This window comes from Etheostoma cragini, chromosome 1, assembly GCF_013103735.1.
Source record: "Etheostoma cragini isolate CJK2018 chromosome 1, CSU_Ecrag_1.0, whole genome shotgun sequence".
NCBI lineage: Eukaryota > Metazoa > Chordata > Actinopteri > Perciformes > Percidae > Etheostoma > Etheostoma cragini.
In genome coordinates this window covers 11,087,216-11,093,749 of record NC_048407.1, presented here as the reverse complement: position 1 = coordinate 11,093,749, position 6,534 = coordinate 11,087,216, and positions in this window count along the sequence as shown.

Sequence of the window (6,534 nt, the reverse complement as noted above, 5' to 3'; positions counted from 1 at the left end):
ACAAACAAACGGATGGCATTGTCACAAAGGTGAAAACAGTTGTTTTCTTGGCTCATTGCTCAAGCGGCCGTTTTAGAAAGACATAGTTTTCACAGCCACGGGAAAGTAATGTATGATGACAAATGTATTCTAATCAGCAAAACAGGGCATATCAAAGTGACATGTCTGCATCGGAGACAAGTGTTGAACAAATTAGATGGCGCAAGGAGCGGAGGTAAAGCTTGGAGAGAATGAACAGAGCTTGCAGACGTAATGAGAATTTTCTCCATTTGGCAGTCGCCTGCAGCAAAGGTCTCCCATCTGTTTCCTATTGAAAAGGGATTCAACCTTTTGGAGGGGGAGGGATAAAATGCAAGAATCAACGGGCCACAGTGACATCTTACGGCAGCAGCTGATAACACAGTGTGGATGGATGAATGCACGTGCATGTACAGACTTCAGTTCACGTCTAAAGTAATCAGTTGGGGTGCGCCTGGGTAGCTCGCCATAGTCGAACGTGCCCCCCATGTACAGAAGCTCAGTCCTTGCCGCAGTGGCTGCGGTTTAAATTCTGACCTGCGTCCCTTTGCTGCATGTCATTGCCCCTCTCTCCCACCCCCCCCTTTCATATCTAAACTGTCCTCTTAAATAAAGGCCTAAAATGCCAAATTAAATTGTTAAACCAATGAATTAGTGATACAAAAAAAGCATTAATTCATTCATTTGCATTCAGTTTCCCGTTTGTGTGTCTGACTTTAAAATGGCAATAAAGGGCATCTAAGTCAAATGTGAATGCAAAGAGATTTTTAGACTTAGGTCAAATCAAAACAAAACAAATGAATGCAGAAGTCACAGGTATTTAACGTGGTATTTTTCACTGCAGCAACACATTGCCGTGAGTCCATGACCAAGGCAACCGTCTGTGGTTAGTTCATGTCTGTAACAGAAGGACAACTGAGTGTGTTATACACACTACTAAAGTCAGTTGAAACATTGTCAGTTGCCAAAGTTACAAACAGGCTCGGTAGTGAACGACACACTAACGTGCTGACCGATTTGATGTTCTTGTCTGTTTTTTTAGTTGAGCTGGACCAGAGAATATGCGGTTAGAACACATTTGTGATGCTGTCTTGCCCTCATTGTTCCCTGTGAAGTTAGCTGGGAAGTGATGTAATGTAGTGGTTTATGTGGAGTGAGCACTGAGCCGGATGAATATGGAAAAAATGGAACAGACAAATATTTAAAATGTTACATTTACTATAACCCATTGTCTTTCTTATTTGCTCTTATCTTTCATGGACATGGCCACTCCTTGCCTTCAAGCAGAAAGTGGGAGACAGCAGAGCCTCCAACATCACCTTCAGGCTAACCTCACAACTAAAACTTAAAAAGTAGAGCAAAGACAAAAGAACAATACAATTATGAATGACAGAAGTAGAATGACAACGTCTATAATGTTTGATGAAAAACATGTAAATGATTTAAGTCCTGCCCTGTGTTTAGTTGACACACAATGCGTAGGAGCACTGACAATGACTTATATTGGATTTAGACTCTAATATTTTAGTTATCCCACAAACAAAGAACAGTCTTAGCTTTGTCCTTGTGTCCGCCTTCTCAAAGGAGTTGGCTGACAGTGACAAAAGATTTATTTGCATTTCCAGTGAGGGTCGTTTGTGCAGGAAGATTAAACACTAAGGTCAATGTTGAACCTGTAAAAGCACTCGACAAAGAATGCTATTACAGTTGTTATTAATGTGTGTGTTTAAACTGGGTACACACACTTATGTTTAGTGTGTATGTGTGTCTCCCTTTGTGTGTGTGTGTGTGTGTGTGTGGTGTGTGTGAGAGGCTTTTAGCAAAATCAACAGGCAAAGCAGGTAAACAGGCTGAACAGTGGCGATCACCTGTGGAGGCTGTTATGGCTTTGCTTAGCACACAAGCACTGCCTTTTAACTTTAAGACTGTGAAAGCAAGATATTAGGGGATTTTCACAAGTCACATAAAGTATAATCTTAGCTGCTGTCACAACAACACACACGCAAAAATATTCCTGCGTCCGACATGAACTGACTGCTGCCACACTCTGTTTTGTAAGGTATCCTTAGGAAATATTGCTGTGATACCCAAGACATACATTCTTGTGTACTGCTGCTTATGATCTATAAACACCGACAGTCAGACAATTCATGGGAAGTTGGAGAAAACAATTCTGACATGACACCAAGTTGGATTTGATGTCTCCTCTTTCTACATCAGTAAATGCTCTTCAACAAAACACTTCAACCGGAAAGGAAAAACTACCCAAACTATTAAACAGTACAGAATGTGGCTTATCATCTTGAAACTGTGTCCTAAAATGTAATTTAAATTCTAATAATTTGCAACAACAAAAACTGTTCACATCACAATGTTCACTGATGGCACATAAAGCCTGCTTTGCATTTGGTTAAACTTAGGGGAAGATCATCACCTTAGGTAAGTGTTGAAAAAGTCAAAGCAAAATCTCTGCCTCACCCTAACCAGAGCAAACTCTGCTCTATGGTGTCAACGCCATGCACATTGTGTGCCCACCATCCCCTTGACTAGCTGCCTAACATACTACTTCTGTTCTGTGTGGTACAAGAATGTAGCACTTCTTGCCAGTGAATCCAGGCACCATTTATGTTGTTTGTTTCAGTGGTCTGTAAAAATCATTTTAAGGAGACAAGGTTGCATTTGGCTGTCATTCCTCATAACGCCTTCCTTCCACCCACAATGAAAGCGTCCAATTGGTTTAACCCCATCCTTGCTAAGTGCAACTTTATTTACACTTGCTACACATTTGTTTTACTATCACAAATGTGATAAAATTGTGTTGACATTCACTTAACAAGGTGAGGTCTAAGGCAATAGGTGTGGAACACTGAGTTGCAACTGAAAATTAAATGGAAAACAAAGGAAGTCAGTCCTCAAACCACCATTATTTACACCGCACTCGCACTTGCTCTCACACACACACACACACACACACACACACACACACACACACACACACAAACACACACTTTGTTGACTTGGGAGGAGACACAAGAGGTAGATGGAAAGAAGGAGGGGTTGATGTGGAAGAGGACTGTCATATAATTTCTAAGACAATGGGCAAACAGCGTTATTGAGAACAACTAGGGTGTTCAATCAATATAGTCAGCCATGACACCATTTGTTTTTATGGTGCTAAAAAGAACTTTATTAAAATTGTATACACAATGGCAACTGACACCAATATCTAACACACTGGCCACATCTATTTGGTCATGTCCACACAACACTACTGTATACGGACAGAGAAAAAAGGAAAAATGCCCTGAATGTCACTTGCAAAACAAGAGTACTTATCAGCCACAGCTACCTAATTTAACCTCACCATTGTGTCCATGTGAGACAAATCTAAAGCAAAATACAGAGTGATTGGCAAGCCAGGATTCAAAGGAAAATATTTCACTGCCTAGATGAGCATTTAGGTCAAACATAGCGCCGCATTAAAGAAAACACAAGAAGATGCGGGCATGTTGCCAAAGCTACCAGTGGTAAGCAATATGATCTAGAAATATAATACTATGGGGCCTGATTTACAAAGGAAAAGTCATGACACCAACAATCATTTTATCCTGTGTTGTTATGATTGCAAAGTAAACAGAATTATGCCTTACACTGTTACAAAGTAATCTTCTAGTAATGTGCTCTTGCAGGTACTTGATTGGTCATCATTGAAAGATATCGATGCAGCAAAAGTTAAGCCAGGGTCAACTTTTTTGCCAGAGCCCTGTATCAAAACCTCAACTGTGCCTGCTTTTGTTCTCATTGAAATTAATGAGCAGGCCATGTATTTTTCAACTGAAGTTTCTGGTCTAAATACTGCCCTACAGTCAGGGATGGCAAAAGTGCTCACTTCCCGTACTCAAGTAGAAGTACAGATAATTGTGTTAAAAAATACTCTGATAAAAGTAAAAGTACTGATTTAACTTATTTACTCAAGTAAAAGTAACAAAGTAAAGGCTTGGAAATTAAATTAAAGTATAAAAGTAAAGGTAGCCTTGTGAATGACAAAGCTACCTGCACCAGACAGATGGTCCTAGAGACCACACTGAGAAACTACAGTGGACATGGACAAAAGGCTCCTTATATGTCATTGGCTACATTTTAAATGACTGTCTGTCAACAGGCCTAAAACATATAGCTTATTTATTGTGACAGAGACTGGGACTCCTGGTTAATAAGATTCTGACCAAGTAGCAAGATATGAATTCAATTGATTTTCAATTTGGCATTGATGACACACAAATAATATCTAACTCCAGTGATATTATTTGAAATTTAGTGAGGACTAGATTAGGTCTGCATTTAAAGGGCGTTCAACAATCGCCATTATATCGAATCAACAGCCAGGTGCAACCTAGCTGACAGGTTTAACCTAGGTAACAGGTGTAACCTAGCTAAGAGGTAAAGAACAATAACTTTTAATTTTGCCAGAACTATAGACCAATACAACAACCGACTTAAATGAACTGACAACATAAGTTATATGACTTACAGTTCTCAAAGACGCACACAATCTCAACTGATTATCCTCCGGCAGAGGTGGGAAGTAACGAAGTACATATACTTTGTTACTGTACTCAAGTAGATTTTTCAGATATTTTTACTTTACTTTACTACTTATTTTTGTGGTGACTTTTTACTTCTACTCCTTACATTTTTACACAAATATCGGTACTTTCTACTCCTTACATTTTACAAAATTGGCTCGTTTACTTTAGTTTTGAATCATTTCAATGGAGTTACCGTTATTATTTTTCGCGTCATCAATACCAAATTCAATCTAATTGGATGGGAATCTACGTTCCATTTGACGCACTACTACAAGATGAATCGACAGATTCGGCGGCATTCATTCGCGGCAAATCATTGCGGCTTGGTGGCGGTGGCGTTAGCATGGTAGTATGGACGACGAGATGATTGAAAATGAACACAACGGAGATCCCAGAGATTCGGCAGAAAAGCAGCAAGACATTCCTGATCACCCTTGGCCTTATTTGAAAGAAATGTTTGACATAGAAGGCATCAAGAATGACTCCTGGCGAATGTGCTGCAGATTGTGCCAACCAAAACACCATGAACTGCTGGCTTTCAAGAATTCACCATCGAATTTGAAAAAGCATATAGAGGTAAATGCATATTTTTGTTGTTATCAAAAGCTATTTGTTGTATTCATTAAGTGTACGTTAATGGTCAGTTATATTTGTTCTCCTGCTAGCTATCAATGACCATGCCTTGGTGCTTTAGCATTTTGCTAGCAAGTAACTCAAGTGACGTTAGCTAGGTTAGCAGGCGTTCACTTTATGTCAAATTCTAATACCAGCTGGCTAATACAATATCTACATGTGCAGCTTTATATTACAAACAAATTCAGTTATTTTGTTTAGTAGGGATGAGCCGAATACTCGGCTGAAACGAGTATCCGGTACGGATAAAGCACTTTTGCCGAGTACCAGTTTCATACGAGTAATGCGAGTCAATATCCGTAATCGGATTCAATGAAAGTCTCCACTGACTGTGTCTCCGTTCTGTGATAGGCTAGTCACAGCGCCCCTCCCCTACACTATTCTGTGATTGGCTAGTCCCAGCGCCCCTCCCTACACACACAGATTCCTTCTGTTGCTGTGTGAAACTCCGCTCACACGCACTCAGAACACGGAGAAGTGAACAGCTCTCCCCCTCAGGTCCGCGGGGCTTTCCCGTTAACATTTAGGGTTTCTTCAGCTTCAGGTTTGTTTTATACTTCAGTTTGACCTAGTACCTAGTCCCCAGGAGACTTCTAGTAACCGTGGGGTTGGTTCGGACAGTGCTTGGTAGAATGCGACTCGGGTTACATCTCTGCCGTCAAAGTTTTTTTGTTTTTTTTTTAACTGCCTGCTGGCTCTAACCTCTTGAAAATCACTTGAAAATATATTATCTTCTCGCCTAAATTTTTACCCTTAAAAAAGTGCTGCAGTTTCCACATGCTTTGGCCCTCTGGGATGACCCTGAGTTCATTGGGAAGTTAACACTCTCAACTTGTTGTTTCTAGTGGAAGTGTGACACTAGGCCTTACTGACACAGAGCTACAGAGGTTAGAACACAGAATTTCTATTTCCGTCCAAGTAAATCATCTGAAAAATTAATAAAAAGCACTACTGTAAGCATATTACATGGGCTACATACTAAAACAGTACTCTAGCCTCATGTCTCAACTTAGAACAGAAAAAATCCAGAAAAAAATGACTTATAAAATGGATTTTGTATGAATGTATTTCTACAGATGTGTCTGTGCGTTTGTCTTATTTCTTATTTCTAAAAAAGCCAAAAAAGTGCTAAATACAACACTTCTGAAATACAAAAACACATCCACATCACTCACAGATATGTCTGAAAGAAGTACATACATAGATTTATAGAAAAATGTCATCATAATTTCATGAAATGTTGAAATGCCATCAGAAGGCCATATTTTTGACTTCAGACAGCTGTAAAAGAGCA